At 45.9% G+C, this 20,716-nt stretch overlaps 1 protein-coding gene across 25 annotated transcripts in view; it reads left to right on the top strand.

Moving 5' to 3' along the window:
* NDST2 (N-deacetylase and N-sulfotransferase 2) overlaps positions 1-20,716 on the top strand; it is a 242,065-nt gene that overhangs the window by 167,168 nt on the left and 54,181 nt on the right. For 3 of the 25 annotated variants that reach the window (XM_042850145.2, XM_065551511.1, XM_042850143.2), the window contains exon 1: positions 13,196-13,403. The exons of the other annotated variants lie outside the window; for them this stretch is intronic. The gene's annotated coding sequence lies outside the window, so the exon portion shown is untranslated. Of the gene's footprint in view, positions 1-13,195; positions 13,404-20,716 lie in introns of those variants that run through there. 25 annotated transcript variants of the gene reach the window in all.

The following is a 20,716-nucleotide window of genomic DNA, read 5'->3' as shown; positions in this document are numbered from 1 at the left end:
GTGTTGAATTGTAGTGCAGTAGTGTTGCACCAGCCCTGTCTTGCAGCCTGATTCAAAGCCTGCAGAAATCTTTGTTAAAATCAATAGGCTTTGGATCAAGCCTTTGATACTTACAGGTTTTTGGGTGCTGTGATACTTGGAAAGGGACAGTCCTATGTTAGTGACTTCATCTGAAATACTGTATGCAATTCTTGTCTCCCATGTTTAAGAAAGATGAATTCAAACGGGAACAGGTGCAGAGAAGGTCTACTAGGCTGATCCAAAAAATGGAAACCCTACCTTATGAGAGGAGACACACAGAGCTTGGCTTGTTTAGCCTAACCAAACTAAGGGTGAAGGGAGATATGATTGCTCTCTATAAATACATCAGAGGACTGAATACCAGGGAGGGTGAGGGGTTATTTAAGTTAAGTGTCAATGTGGACACAAGAACAAATGGCTATAAACTGGCCATCAACAAGTTAGATGAATGTTTCTAACCATCAGAGGAGTGAAATTGTGGAACAGCCTTCTAAGGGGAGCAGTGGGGGCAAAAAACTTAAATGGCTTCAAGACTGAGCTTGATAGGTTTATGGAGAGAATGGTACGATGGGACTTCTACAATGGCATGTGGCCAATCGGTGACTGCCAGTAGCAAAAATTCCCATCGGCTGGTGATGGGACGCTAAATGGGGAGGGCTTCGAGTTACTACAGATGAGGGTGAAGTTCTATGGCCTGCAATGTGCAGGAAGTCAAACTACATGATCACCATAATGTCTTCTGACCTTAAAGTCTGTGAGTGGTAGAAGTTCCGATATACTGTGCTAGAATAGAGGAAGTTCAGTCATGTCTCAGTGATGCATGTTCCTGTGATCTGTTTATAACAAGGATCATAAAGCTTTGTTTCTCTGCAGAGGTTCCTAGGTTCTGTGCCTGGTGATTTGGTCTTGTCTCTGTGCTGGAGATGCCTTGATGAAGCACCTGTTCTTCAGAGTGTGCATAAGGAGTGTTCTCAGTGAAATGGATCTCTCAGATTCCTTTAGATGAGTGGATCACAACAGGTTCAGTGCCACTGAAATTTAGAGGGAAACAAAGGGACTATAGCATAATGCTGTTCTGGTCCAATATATGCAATTAGACTGGTTGAAGTGAGAGAAATGAGTAGGCTGGCATGTGGCTGGTATTTACTGCAGAGTTTCAGTGTACAAGAAGTGGGGTGGTAGGGAAAGATGGGGTGGTTAAATAAAACATTTGAATCCATTTGAAGAGTAGCACCAGGGTCAGGGCCGGCTCCAGCATTTCTGCCGCCCCAAGCCACAAAAAAAAAAAAAGCCGCAATCGGCGGCGGCAATTGGAGAGAAAAAAAAAAAAGCTGCAGTCGGTGGCGGCAGTTCAGCGGCAGGTCCTTCGCTCCTAGAGGGAGTGAGGGACCTGCCGCCCCCGAATTGCCACAGGTGCTGCCCCTCTCCCTTGGCCGCCCCAAGCACCTGCTTGTTAAGCTGGTGTCTGGAGCCAGCCCTGACCAGGATATCTTCCTCTACTAATTCTGCAGAGGCAGGAGAAAGGCAAGGCCCACACACCGTGGAGTACCTGGGAACTCCTAACTGCACACAGCATTTGCCCAGTGGTGTTTGGATGGTAATCGTGGGACTTCAGTACTCCTTTGGTATATGTTACTGTCAACTGTGCATGAGCAATCTGCAGGGACCAGTAAGGGAAAAGAGTGAACTTGAACTGTGTAGCAGAGATTCTGGTGCCAGTAATGAATTTCTAGGGGATGGGGAATGGTGGCAAAAGCAGGGTTCCTTTGGCAAATCCCAACACCACCATGTGAATAAACTGTACAGAGTCTGTGATGGTGGAGGAGGGGCAGAGTGACCCATCAGGCCTCCTTTCCTGGCTAAAATAAGTTTGTGATTCCATAAATACTTTTTCATTACATTCATAGGTAAGAAAGTCTGTGTTTTCAATGAGACAGGGAATAAAACTGTCATTAGTGGAGTGCTGTGTACCTAAGCATGTGTGGCACATCACTGGAAGAGCAGCAGCAGGAAGAGAAAGGGTCTCCTTACAGTTTTGGTGGTGATGATTCTAGAACTAGGTAGATAATCTTCCTTTATGACCCCATTCTCTTCATTGACTCCAAAGGCCAAGGGGACTGGGGGAAGAGAAGGGTTAGAGGGAACATATTTTTCATATCCCATCAAAAGTCCAGGGTTAAAGGAAAGCTGCTGGAAATTAAGAGCTGTCCTAAATCACTATATCTAATCAAAAGGAGGAAACAGCCATCGTGGCGTTGTGCTGCAGAGTACAGCTGGATTGCCAATGCAGAATCCATTTCACAAATGGGGAAGAAGAGACTTCACAAGTTGTTAGTTCTGTTTTGTCTTTACTGATTTGTCAGTGGACCACTGTTGATCTAGGCTTTGCCTGTGCTAAGCACATGTAAGCTCAGAGACCCCTGTTCTGCTGGTTTGGTTAACAGTGATTTAATCTATTCTACACATGCTCTGCAGGGGGAAACCTAGACCAACACCACTTCACAGTTACACTGTGACTAGCTGAAAACCTAATACATAATGCCAAAAACTTATTTTACAGCAACCTTGGCAGTCCTTGCTTTCTTGTCCTTTCCAGTGGGATTGCCTGGCTCTATTCTGCACTGTCAGACTGCATCTCCTATTGGGAAGGCAAAAGAGCAGTTAGTCATAGTTGGAATAAAGGAACTGGCCCGCTCACTTCCACTTCTTCTCTTGTATTTTGCCCTTTTCCAGCTCTTGTCTGTGTTTCTTTCTTTGTCCTTCCTGATGGTTTTAGTAAACAGGTGAACACAATATATGTATAGCAACCACTGGTTCTTCCCCCTCTTTGTCTGAGACCGAATATGGTAGCCTGTCCTGAATTTTGTGGGATTTACCTAATCTCACTAGAGAGATCCCATGTCCCGCAGGACCATTGAAGTGCCCCCAACATGATTTTAGACCAGTATAATGGGGTCTCTTCATGATGACATGCTTCATACATGCTCAGAAGTAACGATTGCTACTTGGGCAAAACCAGATCTCGAGCATCTGAATTGATTATTGGATTGAAGCTCTACAAGAATGCAAGCTACAAAATGGTAGTTTTTGCCAATTATGATTGAAGACACACTCCTGGAAACAGGACTGTTCGGTGCTGATAAACTGATATCAATAAATCTATCTCAAACTTTTAGTACTTCACAATTTAAAGAAAAGCCAGGCCGGAAGGGGCCATTGTGATCATCTAGTCTGATCTCCTGTATAACACAGGCCATAGAACTTCCCCCAAATAATTCCTAGAGCTGATCTTTTAGAAAAACAGCCAATCTGGCTTTAAAAATTGTCAGTGATGGGGAATCGACCAGGCCCCTTGACAAATTGTTCAAATGGTTAATTACTCTCACCAGTAAAAATTTGCACCTTATTTCCAGTCTGAATTTGTCTAGCTTCAACTTCCACCTGTTGGATCATTGAAGAGTCCATTATTAAGTACTTGTTCCCCGTGCAGATATTTAGATTGTAATCAAGTCACCCCTTACCCTTCTCTTTGTTCAGTTGAATAGACTGATCTCCTTGAGACTATCTCTATAAAATGTGTTTAATCCTTTAATCATTCGTATGGCTCTTCTCCGAACCTTCTCCATTGTATCAACATCTTTTTTGAATTGAGGGCACCAGAACTGGACACCGGGTTCCAGCAGCTGCCACATCAGTGCCAAATACAAAGGTAAAATAACCTCTGTACTCCTAATCAAGATTCCCCTATTTATGCATCTAGGATCACATTACTTGTTTTGGCCAGTTTCACACTGATATTCAGCTGATTATCTACCATGACCCCCAAATCTTTTTCAGAATCACTGCTTCCCAGAGCCCACCATCCTGTAAGTATGGCCGACATTCTTTGTTCTCAGATGTGTACTGTGACAGGTTGGATCACAGAAACCCTCTTGGGAGCTGCCACCTAATGTACCAAGACTACTTCTATTCCTGTTTTCCCTGCCAGCTCAGGACTCCAACACCCTGTCTTGTTGAGCCAGACACTCCCGTCTGCTCCAGCACAGACCCAGGGTCTGAATCACTTGTCCCAGAGCTGCAAGTTTACCTGAAAACAGCTCCCAGAAGTGTGCTTGTCTTTAGCACTCAGATGTCCAACTCCCAATGGGGTCTAAACCCAGATCAATCCGTTTTATCCTGTATAAAGCTTATACAGGGTAAACTCATAGATTGTTCGCCCTCTATAACACTGATAGAGAGATATGCACAGTTGTTTGCTCCCCCAAGTATTAATACATACTCTGAGTTAATTGATAAGGAAAAAAGTGATTTTATTAAATACAGAAAATAGGATTTAAGTGGTTCCAAGTAGTAACAGACAGAACAAAGTAAGTCACCAAGCAAAATAAAATAAAATGTGCAAATCTATGTCTAATCAAACTGAATACAGATAATCTCACCCTCAGAGATGCTTCAGTAAGCTTTTTCTCAGACTGGACACCTTCCAGGCCTGGGCACAATTCTTTCTCCTGGTACAGCTCTTGTTGCAGCTCAGGTGATAGCTAGGGGATTCTTCATGATGGCTCCTCTCCCCCTCTGTTCTCTTCCACCCCTTTATATATCTTTTGCATAAGGTGGGAACTCTTTGTCCCTCTGGGTTTCCACTCCCCCTCACTGGAAAAGCACCAGGTTAAAGATGGATTCCAGGTCAGGTGACATGATCACATGTCACTGCAAGACTTCATTGCCCACTTGCCAGCATACACATATACAGGAAGACTTACAGGTAAAACACAGGTATCTGCAGACAATGGTCCTGGTTAATGGGAGTCATCAAGATTCCAAACCACTATTAATGGCCCACACTTTGCATAATTACAATAGGCCCTCAGCGTTATATTTCATATTTCTAGTTTTAGATACAAGAGTGGTACATTTATACAAATAGGATGATCACACTCAGTAGATTATAAGCTTTGTAATGATATCTTACAAGAGACATTTTGCATGAAGCATATTCCAGTTACATTATATTCACTTCTTATGTTGTTTTTATAAAACCATATAGACTGCACAACGTCACATGTACATTTACATTTAGTTGTATTAATGCATGCTGTTTACTTGTGTGCAATATCTGAAGCAAGCTGCTCACATGGTATCCATAACTAAACCCATTATATACCCCACCCAATTAATTTGCATCACCACCAAGTGGGTGCTGCAGCTTTTCTGGGAGGTTACCAAATCTGAGCTCTTTTGAAGGAAGGGAGGAAATGGATTCCAAAGGTGAGGACCCTGCATGGAAAATGCCATGTCAGCAGCACCCTCTCTCTTAAATACATCAGGTAGTAGTTTGATGTGTGGCCCTCATCACCCTTCTTGCTCTATACTTTGAAATGAATGTACTCTCATGGTTTGGTGCTCACAATATAAGCTCTTTGGGGCGGGAGCTGTCTTTTTGTTGTTTGTGTGTACAGCGCCTAGAACAGTGGCATCCTGGTCCATGACTGAGACTCCTAGATGCTATGATAACATACATAATAATAGAGTATTTGTTACTCCATTCATTGTGGGAGTGCTTTCTGTTCTGAGATAGAGAAGAAGAGTGACATACAGTTATCAGTGAGACAGTTTTCCCTTCTGCTCCCTCATCTGAACATAATACAGACTCCTTTCTTTCTCCTTCTTGCATGGTGTGAAAACAAAGTTGCCATGCTTGTGCAGGTCAGCGCTCACACACGTTTAGAAAAGTATATTCAGCTCTTCACATTACAGCTTCTGCACTGGCATTTGGATACTGACTGAGGCACTGAGCTTTGCTATGCTGCAAAGATCATTCCAGGGCCATTCTTACAGGCTTGGACATCATCAGATGGCAGAATAGGGATAATTGTGAGAGCCCCCTAAAAAGAACCTATCTATGCACGAGTCATCAAAAGATGAGTGATCTTGTGTTCATTGATTGCATCTTGCTGCAGCCACTACACAACTGCCCAATCTCAACAGTACAGATCGTACAAATGGAAAACTGATCAGCATGCTGTTTCCTGTCACACATCACCCACAAATACTAATGACTGAAGTGATACCTAGGCTATAACAGCCTGTTCAGTGACATGGGGAGAGCACATGAGCCTCCTTGCCCAGGAGTGATGGTCACCGATCAGACAGGCCCTCTAGTCCAAAGAGGAGTGAGATGGGTTACTTGTAACTTGACCTGAGAGAGGGAAAGAGGTGTTTCCTTAGGAATCTGAGCCTCTTAAACTGGCCCCTTTAATCTCATGTTCGTTAACATCCATGCTCTCCCAAGAACCACTCTGGGCTTTGTTTTGTTGGGAGTCTCTGCATTCCTAGTCCCCTGATTCCCTGTTCAGTAAGTGACCTGAGGGTCTATATTACAAAAAAACAAAAATCCCACATAACATGCAGCAGTGAGTGCCAGCCCAAGCGGGAATTGCTTTTTTAGCCCTGTAGTGCAAGCCCAGGTCAGGTGACCCGGGCTCTGAGACTCACTGTGGCGGGGGATTTTTTGCAGTGTAGATGTACCATGAGAGAAACTCACTTTTCTTTCTCTCTTCTGTTCACAAGACAGCAAATAGGACATGATTGAGTTTGACTCGTATTGTATGGGTGAAACACTCTCCACACAAAATTTCTCATAAACATTCAGTATAACTGGAAATCTACCAAAATGTCCCAGAAAAAGAACAAGCCTATTCGGATTGAATGGATAGTATCTACCTCTGATGTGTACCTACGGGGTCTATCTTGTTTGCATATTGGCAATACTTGTGTGGCTTGTCATGCCATTAAAGCATTATTGGATATAATTGTTGTCTTCCTGAGGCCAGGTGGTGCTTGGGACAGTTTCCCTTGATTCTGGGGAGAATTTACACAGAGAAACTGGGTTCCTCCATTAATCCTTGAACCAAGAAAACCAGACAATATTGAAGAACCGTGGATAAAACACTCACTCCTATCTTTACCCCCTCAAGGCTGGGAGAGAGGATGGGGAATTCCCCCTCCTCCCTCAGCAAGCCCCAGGCAAGTGAATAGTAAGTCCAAGTCTCTGACTTTTTGGGAGGAACTAAGGGAACCAGATTCCGTCTTTTAATATGGAGGGAGGTGCAAGGAAATCTGGTCTATATTTGCTCAGAATCCAAGAAGTCTGCCTGAAAGGAAGAATAGAAGATATTTGCCCCTGTGTGGGTTGCCAGGATTATAAACCCTTGACTAAGATATGTGTAGGTAGCACAGCGTTGAGGGCAAACAAGGGAATCCTCAAGAGAAAATCTGGAAACGTGGATCATCCTTCACAGATTTTTTATTTTTAATTTGAAAACCAAATTTATTCTTAAGAACTTAATTTTGCATTTATCACAGAGAGCGTGTTGAAGACATTGAACTTACCTTAAGCCCTTTCTTTGAGAGAACAGCAGTGGATGCTGGTATTTTTCCAAAGAAATGTACATACAAACCGGTTTGCTTCTCACTGTCTCTCACCGGACAGAAGGTATTTCAGTTTTCACCACCTGCAGTCCCTGGGACCTATTTCTTACCCAAGGTTTATTTGACTGGTTGCAGCTAAACCTTCTTGTGTCTCGCTTTGTTCTTGCCTCTCACCTGTAAACTCTAGCAAAACAATTAAGAGTTAGGGGTGGGGCCCTTTGCACAGATAGGACTGGTCTGTGTGTATGAGAGAGAGAGTGATTCAGTGCCCAATTTTGGCAGATTATTGTAACCTTTGTTGACTTGCTATTTGCTCCTGGCTGGTTGTCATAGCCTGGGCAGGGAAGGCTTACGAGTAAAAGTGTTCAAGGCTGAACCAGGAAAACTTCTCAAAGACTGAAAAGAAAATAAACATGGGTCTGGCTACTAGTGTAATGACGCTGTGTCCAGAATCACTAGGGCCCTACCTATACCACAAATACAACCATGTGTAGACAAGGCCTAAATCTGCGTCAGAAAGAAAATTGTCTTACACGAAAGCTCAGAAGTGTGTTGTTTGTAGTCTGTCTGATCTCTCTCACCACTCTGATCCCTCATCCTGCTCCTTTAACCTTGCTTACCAGAAGTAGTGATTTTTCTCTTGGATAAATGGGGAGACTATTCTATTAAAGTATGTTGCCATGGAGAATAGTGTTGACTCCGGCAGTTCTCCTCAAGCCAATGTCTAGATGTGGCCTGTGTTCTTACTTCAAAAGGTTGTTTAACTTCTGCTTTTTTTCCCCTCCAAGTTGTTCCCTTCACAAGTGACAAAGTCAGGAGTCACTGAGCTGCTCTGGTTTTTGTTAGGAAGTTGTGTGTCAAGTGACTCTGACAGACACTTCAGATGTTAAATTGAGAAGCAGCTGATATTTAGTGGTTGAAATTGATTCTCTTTGCAAGGAATGGGATATATTTCCACAAAATACCCTGTATTCTCTACCAGTCCTATGTAGCACATGCCAGTGTGCCATCAGATGGCTGATCTTCAATCACTAGCTGCCAGGGCTGGATTGGAACCAGTGACTTGAGAGAGAGTGGTTTCCAGAGCTGTCCTGTGGTCCATTCAAATATGCTGATAGCGGTTTTGCCTTTGAAGCTGCCTGGTGAGCTATGTGCTGGCATTCCAGGGAAGGAGACAGGGCAGGAAGAGGCTGTTTGCTTTTCTATTTAAAGTTATTTTAAAAGTCCATGTAAACAAGTTGCCAGCACAGCCCAATTAACGCGGGGGACATCTGAGAGAGGATTAGCAGGACTCCATGGGGTATGAAGCTGAGATCTTAATCTCGATCTATTAAGAGATTTACTTGGGAGGATGGGGTTTTGCTCCCTTTTGTTTAATTTACTAGGATTGGATTAGCTACAAACAAGGCCACTAACCCCAAACATATTTACCTTGCTGGTGCTTCTGTGCTGATTAAATAAGGACTCTGAAGTTGCAGGCTGGGCCTGCATGCAGAGTTAGCTGCTGTGATGGACTCAGAACTGTCATTACCCTTTAACGAAATATCCCCACAACTGTGCTGTTGCACAGCAATGAGCCAAAATATGTCAGGTGTACAGTTGCAGTAATATTTTTATGAAGATAGTCTTTGCTTGTGTTGGAGGGTTGCAGAGGCCAGTAATATTCTCTTTCCCTGCACTCACTTCTGTCAGCTGGAATTCTCAGTTTTAAAGCTCAGTATTGGTAGCCAGAGAGAGGGGTATAGATATGGGTTAAACTGGTTTCATCTCCAGAATGAACACACCTCCTCTGTAGTTCTCAGTGATTCTCCCAAATCATTGTTTCAGTGATTAGAGAAGGGGTTTTGTTTGGAGTACCAAGCCTGTGAGGGGATTGAGGTTTACCTTCCTTTTCCCCAATGTTGCCCTAATGTACCGTACAGCACTGAGATCCTGCTTCAGCCCTCACTGCAATGATTAAAATACCTGGCTTATCAAAACTCTCTCTATAGAGGCTATAGGTCATTTGAAGGTAGCAGAGAAGGCCTATCTTGTAGATCTGAGCTTTCCAAGACTGTCTACTCTGCAGGCTTCTACTGGCATAGGTATGTCTGTCAGAAGTGTGAAGAGGTGTGGTTCCTAACTGATGCTATGCCAGCAAAAGCTACTAGTGTAGCAGGCACAATTATATTGGCAAAACGTGATTTTACTAGTGTAGCCTGTTCTGCTCATGGTGCATGATTTTATGAGATGTAGGTATAGTTACATCTATGACAGGTATAGCAATTGCTTGCAATATCTTTGGGAAATCTTACTGTATTAAGTTTATGTATTATTGTGGCCAGGGTCTATGAAAGAGTTGACCACACCACCTCCAAGAATAATTAACAGTATGGTGTGATGAGACAAATTCATTCAGGTTGTAACACCTTCAGAGAAGTTCCACCACCTGGAGACACTCAGATGTATGAGTTCAAACTGGATTCTCCAGGGACTGACCGACAAAGAAAGGGCTTTTGGATAAATGACCTGAGTTTAAACTGACTCAGGGCCTTTTTTCTGATCTAGTGAATTGACAGGACCTTCTGTCCCAGGGGGCCCAGTCCTTCCTGGGAAGGGTTGGAAGGACATTGGCTTACTGAGACCCCGTAAGACTGCTGGGTGACCTCTAGTAAGCTCTTAGCCTGTGTAAAAAAAACTTTTATTATTTTTATATTTTCTCTGTAATGCTTTCACCTTAAGAATAAATGTGCTTGCTTATAAAGAGCTGTGTGATAACTCATAGCTGCTGGCAATTACAGCTGTTCATAGCCTTCAGAGAGAAGGCAAAGAACAGATGCAGGAATATTTAGGCAGTCTGGCTTGCCACTAATAGCACAGTGTAGACAGGGAACTATGCAGCCTGAGAAAAATCCCAGTCAGAAGGGGGAGAGAGACAGGTCTCTATCCAAGAGAGATGGGGTGACTGAGGAGCTGGGAGCCTACAGTTGGTGCCCTCAAGGGACCATGGAGAGGGAATACAGGTGCAGTTGCACTGAACTGTGATAGCATCCACACTAGTATATCTGTACTGGTAAACTAGTCCTATTGTAGACATAGTGTAGAGTATTACAGAGAACCCTCCACCCTGTTTTCCTGTAACTTGTCATAGTCTTTGTGACTGTGGAATTTGTCAGAAGAGGTGGTCTCTGAAGTGAGGTAGACACGGTGGTGATTGTGGTGGTAGCAACACACACCATGTTTTTCCCAGGCTTTAGTTTCAGAGCCCTAAAAGGGGGGAGCACCCCATTCCTTGTAGTGAAGGTATGTGGGAATGTGCCTTTACTGTGCTAGAGCCTGCAGTCTGGGTAGGCAGAACTAATTGCTTCTCCACAGCCCAGGAACTCCCAGGGCAAGTATCCCTTGAACATCCTGGTATTTACCTGATGCCAAGATCCTGATGTCTAAAGCAGGATAAGGCAGATGGAAAGGTAGTTTAGTGTACAATCCACCCAAGGATGCTAAATGGTGGTGACGCTGCTGACCTAAATGCCTCTTTACTTCCAGTAAGTATGGGACAACACAAGTGACAGTTTGGGGAAAGGGGCTTTCTTTCCAGCATGCCTCTTTTTTGCGAAGGATATAGTCTTTGGAGAGCAGGCTGGGAATTGTAGTTCCAGCACTGAACATGAAGTTGGTCATTATGACAGATACACAATAACATTAAAGGCTTTCTCTAATCTTCCTCGAGTGAATAAAATTAAAGATATCGTTAACGAGTATTCAGCAAACCTGTATCTGTATAAATCTGTAGGCTTGGGGGAAGTGTACCCAAGAGTTTAAAGAGAACTAACAAATGAAATCTTGGCTCTTCTGAAAATCATTCTTAAATAGTGTGGAGCCAGGAAAGGTTCACAGTGAATTTGCTGACTTCCATGCCATTAATGCAGTGGTGAGAAATTTTAACACAATTTTTTTGCATACAATAACTTGGAGGGAAGTAATTCATTGACAGTCACTGGCAATGGGAGCAGTGTCTTGAAGCTAAAGATTGAAACGTGTTTAGTTAGGTGTAAAGGAATGTCTCTCTCTTAATGAGCAGCAAAGAGTCCTGTGGCACCTTATAAACTAACAGACGTATTGGAGCATGAGCTTTCGTGGGTGAATACCCACTTTGTCGGATGCATGTGACATGCATCCGACGAAGTGGGTATTCACCCACGAGAGCTCATGCTCCAATATGTCTGTTAGTTTATAAGGTGCCACAGGACTCTTTGCTGCTTTTACAGATCCAGACTAACACGGCTACCCCTCTGATACTCTCTCTTAATGGTTTTATTGCCTCTACTTAACTTTCAAAGTAAAACAACACTGCTTAGAAGTGATGGCGTATTAGTGAAAACACTTGGAGCACAATGGCAGAAAACATAGTGTTCACTTTTAGCTGTGGAACACGTTTTTTAAAAAGGTTCAGGATATCCTCTTAACTTATATTTGTTCCTTTTGAGGGATTTATTCCTTGAGTGCATTCTGAAATTCTGAAAATAGTCTGGTCCTAATATATTACCTGAACTTTTCCTCATTTAGCTTCAAGCTGTTGCTCTTTGTCCTAGCCAACAGTGAGACAGTGGAAAAGAATCCCAGCAGAGGTGGTCAAGGTGCCATCACTGCACTTTCTCATGATCAACTTAGATACAAGATGTTGGTATGTGTAGAAGAGGGAGACATCCTGCAAAGTGCAGGAATCAGAGCGGGTGACCCAAACAGTCTAACTGGCCCTAGTGTCTCTCGCTCTAGCACTGTACATAGCTGTTGGAAAAACCTTGAAAGATGCTGTCTGCAGCTAACAGAGAGTGCATCATCTAAATCAGTCAGGCTTGGGCCTCCTGTGATGTTTGCTTTAACATCCTTCCATAATGTTCCCTGATTTCTCTGCATTCTTCTATTTTCGCTTCATTGTAAGATTTTGGTGTCTCATTACTGAAGTGTTAGTTCTGTGCTCTCTATCACTAGCTGTTAAATTAACCTCTGGAGAGCTATGCCAATGTGTTGTCCTGTCTGAAACCCCCTTGCCCTGATGCGCTGCCTATCAAAGAATAAAACTTTAAGCATATACAGAGCTTTACATCTAGTCATAACCATCCTTTCCTCTAGCACATTCTGCTCCCCCCTGCATTGCTCTAGACTCTTATTTCTAAGACCATTCTATCATGGACCTGTTTAATAGGGCTCAGAGTTTAGTGAAACACGGTTAGATTTAATGAATGCACAACCTGTTCTTGTGCTGATTTCCCCCACACACACACACACTCGTTTCTCCCTTTTGGTGCACAAGGAATTGATCCTTTTACCATGTTTATTATTTATTCCCGTACTCCAAATTCCTATAGTAGGGCCTCAGTATGTTTGACTGGAGGCTTGTTGGTCATATGTCATGTGGAAAATTTGTTTTTTTTTTTTTATGAGATTTGTTCATCGAATAGATATTGGTTTGGGTGAAGTTGTAAGCTACAGTGTGGCAACAGGAGTAATTTTCCACTGGTGAATAAATTTCCCTAGGTTAGCACTTCTCACCTTGAGAGCTTCATATCTGTAGGCAGCATAAACACATGACCGCTTCAAAAGACAAACTCCCCCAGCAACATATCAATGTGTACTGGGGTGTCAGGCACTGCTGTCTGTGTGGGCTCCATTCCTCCCGTCCCTACCCCTCCCTCGCTCCTTATCTGATTGATGTGGCTTTTCATGCTGTCATTCTCCCTGGCACTACATTTTTCGTTTTCCTCTTCCGGATTCTCTTCTCATTGAAACAAAAGGCGAACTCGTTTCCAGTGGTGCAGCACCAGGCTGTGCTGTCTCAGAGGGGCTGGGGGATTTTCTGCATCTCGTTCTGTGTCGGAACCAACGGGGAGCTTTAGTGGCTTCGCAAGCAATGCTTTGAACCACCGCCAGATCGCCTCAGCTGCTGTGCGAGCAGAGTTCAAAGCCCTCCTGTGAGTAGATACGCAGTATGTGTAAAAGGACAAGCAATTTAATCTGTGATTCCCTACCCCACAGGAGTGATTGATGACTGCTTCATGTAGGGTGACCAGACAGCAAGTGTGAAAAATCGGGACGGGGGTGAGTGGGTGGTAATAGGAGCCTATATAAGAAAAAGACCCAAAAATCATGACTGTCCCTATAAAATCGGAACATCTGGTCACCCTAGCTTCATGCCAGACTTCTCTCTGCCTCCCACTGGACACCACTATCCCTACTTTATTTCTGGGATTTCAGAGAGTAAGGTGGAAGCTTTTCAGATAGGAGCTGTAAAATGAGGTGAAAAAAACTGTGCTGTTGGACCCTCTATTATATAGGACCCTGCTTAGCTCACCTGTGGCTGCAGACAGCCTTCCTTGCATGCTGATTACTCTCTGTCCGGTGCTCACCATGCTCAGCAGTGAAGCTCTTGCTTTCAGTGTAGATTTATTTACATTTTTCTCTCTGTGTGTAAAATTCCAGTGTCCTCATGTTCACAAACTGGTTTGAGAGGTTTTGGCAACTCCAAGGGAAAAGAAAAGAGCCACTGCTACAAATGACTGTTCAGCCATCCACCGGCTGTGCAGCCCAGCTGCCTTTTCAGGAAGGGCCAGCTCGCTTCTTTCATGTCTTTGTGAAGATTTGCTCTAGGACTTGTGCTTTTCCTCACTTCCCCTTTTTCTCGGGTGTGTTTCCTTGGCTTGCTGGCTGTCAGAGTTATCAGACCAAGCTTCCTGGACACCTTGGAGAGATCCCACTTCACTTTGAAACACGCTTTTTAAAGGTAGGGAGTTGGAAAGCATTTGTAGTGTTTCACATCGATTGTCATTTATACCCTGGCAGGTACAAGGGAGCTTGTCTCTAGCTTGCTTTTGTGCACTGTCATTTGACTGTTTATTTAGCAAATCTTCATCTGCAAGAGCCATGCTGCAGGAGAGGGGATGGAGAGGCTGCAGTATAGTAACTGTATTAGGTGATTTGGCTTGTCATGGCCATTAAGACTCTTTGTTATCTCTCTCCCCACCTCCTCCTCTCTGCCCCTCGATGGAAAATTTAAAGATCAGGTTAGATCTTGTCGATCCCCCAAGGGCCAGGGCAGGATTGTTCTCTACATTGTTTTCTAGAGCTTTGTTATACAGCTGTTTAAATCTTCATTTTCATGTCAGGAGCAAAATCAGAGGCTTTAAAATTAATGTTTGGTAACTTGAAAGCTTCGAAAGAGAGATTCATATAAATGTATATGAAGAACAGAGAATAAAATTAGTGAAAGCAAAGCCTTGAGTAACTTTGTATCACAGATTCTTCAGGGTTGGTTTTCTGGGGAGAAAGGTCTAAATTGCTCTCCTGGAGGATTTCTCCCCCATCACGGGACTCCATAATGCAGCTACTATCCTGCTGGTCGAGGGACATTAGATGGAACTTAATTCCAAGACCATTAACAATGTTCTTTAATCAACCAGTGAAGTTCCTGTTGAACATACAGTGCTGACACCACCCGACGGGCCAAGTGCACACCTTCTGCGTCACAGCCCACCGCTAACCTAGGGAAATGTAGGTGAAGGGTGAGGAGAGGGTGGAATATGCCAGTGCTATTCAGTGCATGTCTGCTGCTGGAATACAGTAGAGCAGCACAAGACATCTGAGCTGTGAATCTGATGTGTCTTTGGATAGTGAGCAGCAGTGCTTGCTGTGCTGGAGTTCTTTCCCTGCATTGCCACAGGAGGAATACTCATACTTTGAGATCTTTGGATTTAAGGGATTATAGAAAGGCAAAGGGATTAATGAGGCATGTATTGTTGCCATTCCCATATTACACATGAAGAAACTGAGGCACAGAGTGTGACCAGCCTGTCAAAAGTCACATAGTGACAGAGCCAGGAATCTTGCTTCCCATTTCCCTGCTGCAATCCTTAGACAACACTCTAAAAGGCTTATCTGTTTTCATTATTTGGAAGCAGTGGCTATAAAAATAAAAATGATCATTCTGCTCTCCATCATTCTACGATCTCCGGAGCACACAGTCTGCCTGTCTTATGTGGATTCTCAACAGTGTAAAGAAGCAAAATCCTACACAGAGCTAGAGTCGTTAGCCCCATTACTATCCCTAACACCGAAACAACCATTTTACAAGCCCAGTAGCATGTCTCAGGTTGCGTATGGCAGGCTTTTCAGGTGTGGCAGCCATGCGTCTCCAAACACAGATGAGGTCTGTTCACATGACCTCACGCTCTGTCAGGTAGTATTGCTTCAGGGTGTGTAGATGTGATTGGGTACTCACCCCCACCCCACACACCTGGGCCTCTTGGAAGTTCTCTTCTTCAAGTAATGCCATAGGCAGTGGAACTAGGGGTGCTACTGCACCCCTTGACTTGAAGTGGTTTCCATTATATCCAGGGTTTACAGTTTGGACAATGGCTCTCAGCACCCCCACTATACAAATTGTTCCAGCACTCCTGGCGTGTGACCTCTGCAGCTGTACTAAAATAGGATGGAAAGAACAGGAGTACTTGTGGCACCTTAGAGCCTAGCAAATTTATTTGAGCATAAGCAAAAGTCTCTAAGATGCCACAAGTACTCCTGTTCTTTTTGCTGATACAGACTAACACGGCTGCTACTCTGAAACCTAAAATAGGGTGGGTATTTCAGTGTCTGTCATGTTGCAGAGTGCTTGTTCCTGGCAATGTTTCATAAGGGAGTATCCCTGTGCCCATAAGACTTTAGGTCTGTTTGAAAGCTGGCAAAGTTGATTGCCCTCAGATGGGAGACTGGTATGTATGGAATATCCCCTACAGACTGGGACAGTTATCTTGTCCCATTCAGCCCCCTTAAGCATGCTGGCTCCTGCACCTTATTGCTCCAGAGTCTGCTAAAGCACACACAGGCTGTCTCCTCTCTGCTGGCAGCTGCAGTGCAGGCAGGATGAGTGACTGTGAAGCTCCTTCCCAAACATCCAGTTCTATACCAACTTGGGAATGTGCCGCATCCTGTCCTGCCTGTGGAGAGGGGGGATGGGGAGAGCATCCCTGATGCTGATTCCAAATAGGGTGCCAGGGATCCCAGAGCTGCAATTCCTCTTGCTCATTCATGCGAATCATCTGCAAAACATGCAGGGTTGGGGGGAGAGATAAGAAGCAAAGTCTATGAACTAAGCCTGCTCACATACATAGGATGAGCCCAGGCATGAGGTGAAAGGAAGGCGCAGAGCTCTTGCTTATCTAATACTCCCTCAGGGCAGTACCAAACTCTCTGTAGAGCAAGCAAGCCAGGTGCAGGCAGAGAGAGACCCCGCATTGTTCTATGTGAATACGGCTGGTACTGGAATGTTTCATTGTGAATCTGAAGCCATATTTAATGCAAAATATTCCTCCAAGGGATTTGTTTTCATTGCTAACCATTTCAGAAGTCACATTCAAGCCAGCACCGTGCCTTCTCCCAAACAAAAGACAGTAAGGTTTGGGGTTAATTCACAGCAGAAAGAGTGCACTTGTCTTTCACTCCATTACATGTGCTGGGGTGATGTAAAGTCCCTGCTCTGTAAAACAGCAAACTGGGTTGGGAGAAGGGGAAGACAAAAGGAAGACATTAACCTCTTCATTTGCTTTGTGTTCCTGTTTGGGGGAGGTTTTTATGTGGCAGTCCCTGGTCCTTAATGGCCATTGAATGATACCAGTGGGAGCTTTGGAGAGTAGGAAGCCTTTTTACATTGAAAATTAAAATACCAGTTTTATCATGTAGTGGCCACACATGTAACCCCAGAGGGAATGGGGAGAGAGAGCATCTTGCATAGGTCACTAGTGTCCCACTCTGGCCTACATACACAGCATCTCTGATGGGGGCTCCAGAGGGAGGGGGAAGTGATTAGGCACAACATGGGATCTCTTACTGGGGGATTGGTCTAGATCTCTTGGTTCATTTCACTCACGTTGAATTGGTTGATTGAAATTAGCCTGGTGCTTAGTTTTGGCTCCTCAAGTTGCGATGCATGGAAGGGGTATCTTTCTGTAAGAGATAGGAGGCCAAAAATAGCATCTTCCTTTGTTGCTTTTTTGTGCCTTTGCAAAGTCCTATGTAGTTTTGTATATGTGGGGTTTTAGTCAAAGAAAATGCCCCCACCCCCAAATAAATGCCATTCCCAGCAGTTTAACCTCCATAGCCCCATACTAGAGTGGTACATGAGTGTCTGCAGCTCTCCCCCCCCCTCCCCCCCCAATGATGGGTGCAGTACAAGAACTGAGATAGGTGCAATGGAAGGAAAATAAATTCTCTCATCCATGGGGTTGTTATAAGCAAGTGTGTAAAGCTAGAACTGTTTTTCTAATTGGAAACTACTGAGGGATTTTCCACCTTGTAACTGTCTCAAATTTCATAATCCAGAATGTTTACAACAGAGCAGACAGCAATAAAACTCTTTTACCAGTGTACGGAAGTGTGTGAGTTGCCCTCAGTTAGAAAATAGTTCACATTAATATAGCTCTTTCCGTCTGAGTGCCAGGCAGACATCATTTTTCATAGCACCCCAGTGTAGACGTGTCCCCACTTTACAGATGGGGTAACTCAGGGGTGAAAGTAAGTCCAGTGACTTACCAGGACGCCTGGGCCAGTTCTGGCCCCCGGAAGGAGCAGGGCCTAGGGCGGAAGGGGCGTGGCTGAGGGAGTCAGAGCCAGCCCCAGTCCACCCTGTAAGGTAAGTGCCCCCCACACACACACACCGGGGTAGCAGCAGCAGCCCGGGGCTCTGGGGGCTATTTAAAGGGCCCGGGGCTCCCCTGTTTCTACCGCCCCGGCCCTGTAAATGGCCGCGGGAGCCCTGGGGAAGCGGCGGGGCTCCAGCGGCTATTTAAAGGACCAGGACAGCAGAGGCAGCTGGAGCTCCTGGCCCTTTAAATAGCCCCTGGAGCCCCCCGCTACCCCTGGGCTCTGGGGGCTATTTAAAGGGCCCGTGGATCCCCTGCTTCTACCACCCCGGCCCTTTAAATAGCTGCGGGAGCCCTGGGGAAGCAGCGGGGCTCCCGCGGCTATTTAAACAGCTGGGGCGGTAGAAGCAGCGGGAGTCCCGGACTTTTTAAATAGCCCCCAGAGCCCTGCAGCCCTACCCCTGGGCTCCAGCAGTGGGGCTCTGGTAGCAATTTAAAGGGCCTGGGGCTCCAGCCAAACTATTACTTTGGCGTTCATTCTGGAGAAGACAGCCCTGACCCCTGCACCCCCCACACCTCCCCAGCCCTGACTCCTCACGCCCCCCCAGCCCCTGCCCTGACTCCTCACCCCCCCCAGCCCCCTGTCCTGACTCCTGCACCCCCCCACATCCCCACCCCGATCCTGAGAACCAAACAGGAGCTCCCCCAGGTAAGTGCTCCACACCCCAACCTCCTGCCCCAACCCTGAGACCCCGTCCTCGCTCCTGGCCAGACTCCGCACCCCAACATTTTTTTACAATATTTGGAAAGATCATTAAGTGGTCCGTCGAGACCCTCCGTGATTTTCAAGTGGTCTGTGGAAAAATAAGTTAGACTACAAGAACAATCAAGGTACCTCACTTTATTTTCATTTACTTCCTATTACTTAAAGGAGGAGGATGAAGAAAAAAAGAATGAAACACGGGGGCGGGGGGAGATATGAGAGAATGTTCTTTTTCTTGGCTGGATCCCAAGGAGGAGCCCCAAAACTGAAGCTGAGCCCAGGGCTGGGGGAGCCCACTAACTCTAAATCCACCACTGGCTGTCACGTCACCTGGGCTGGGGATACTGTCAGGGCTGGTGTAACCATTAGGCAAACTAGGCGGCTGCCAAGATTTGGGGGCGCTAAAAAGCGGAGCCCAAAATTTGTTTTTTTTACGCTACAGTGGAGTCAGATCTTATGTGAGGGTTAGGTTCTAAAGTCACCACATAAGAGGAAAATCATGTATAGTGAAAATTACTATGAAGTACAGTATACACTAGAACGGGGTCCTCAACCTACGGCATGCATGCTGAAGGTGGCACGCAAGCCGATTTTTTTTTTTTTTTTTTTTTTAATGGCAGGCTGCAGGTCCCGGCCACTGCTGAGCCTGCTGCCAACCTGGGGTTCCGTTCACTGAGCCGGCAGCGGGCTGAGCAGGGCCAGCAGTGGGCCGGCTCCTGCCAGTCGGGATCCCAGCCGCCAGCCCCGCTCAGCCTGCTGGGGTCCCAGCCGGCTCCGCTCAGCCTCCTGCTGGCCTGGGTGAACGGTCTGGGGTTCCGTTCACCCAGGGTTCTGTCCGCCAGTCTGGAGTTTCGTTCACCCAGGCCGGCAGGAGGCTGAACGGAGCCAGCGGCTGGGACAGGCTGAGGTCCCAGCCGCTGGCCCCGCTCAGCCCGCTGTTGGTCTGGGGTTCCGGCTGCCGGCCCCTTGCCAGTCGGGGTCCCAGCCGCTCAGCCTCGTGCTGGCTTGGGGTTCCATTCACCCAGGCCGCCAGGAGGCTGAGTGGATCTGGCGGCCAGGACCCCAGCTGGCAGGAGCCAGCAGATGGAACCCCAGAACGGCAGCAGGCTGAGGAGCTCAGCCCGCAGGCAGTCTGGGGTCCCGGACGCCGGCCCTGCTCAGCCTGCTGACGATCTGGGGTTCCAGCTGCCGGCCCCTTGCCAGCCAGGGTCTTGGCCACCGGCCCCCCTCAGCCTCCTGCCAGCCTGGGTGAACAGCAGGAGGCTGAGCGGAGTCGCTGGCTGGGACCCCGGCTGGCAGCTGAGTGAACAAAACCCCAGGCCGGCAGCAGGCTCAGCGGTGGCTGGGACCCACAACCTGCCATTTAAAAAAAAAAAAAAAAAAAATCAGCTCTGGCATGCATGCCATAGGTTGAGGACCCCTGTTCTAGTGTATACTGTGTGTACTGTAGTTTATGGTAATTTTCACTATAGGCAATTTTCCTCTTACATGCTGACCTTAGAACGTAACCCCCGCGTAAGATGTGACTCCACTGTATTCATTTTTGAAAATTTTTAATAAGTGATGCTCGGGGCTGGGGGTGCAAGGTAGAAGTTTCGCCTAGGGTGCAAAATAGCCTTGCACCGGCCCTGGATACTGTGTCAGCTGATCCCCACAGTCTCCAACTTACCTGGGCAGTACAGCAGACACGGCCCTACCCACTAGCTTCTCTCCACTTCCTAGCCCCCCCACCACTTGCCCCCCCCCACCTTAAGGCTTAGCCCTCTTTTGAAAATTGCTTGCCCTCTCCCCCCCTCAGGCTTTTCTGGCACCCCTGTTGCCAAGTATCCAGTTTTAGACTGGAAACTCCAGTAGAAAAGGGGACCTGAGTGTCCGGTTAGCAGTGCTGACT

Source organism: Chrysemys picta, chromosome 7 (assembly GCF_011386835.1).
Source record: "Chrysemys picta bellii isolate R12L10 chromosome 7, ASM1138683v2, whole genome shotgun sequence".
NCBI lineage: Eukaryota > Metazoa > Chordata > Testudines > Emydidae > Chrysemys > Chrysemys picta.
The sequence above is the reverse complement of the archived record's forward strand: the minus strand, read 5'-3'. Positions and strand labels throughout refer to the sequence as shown.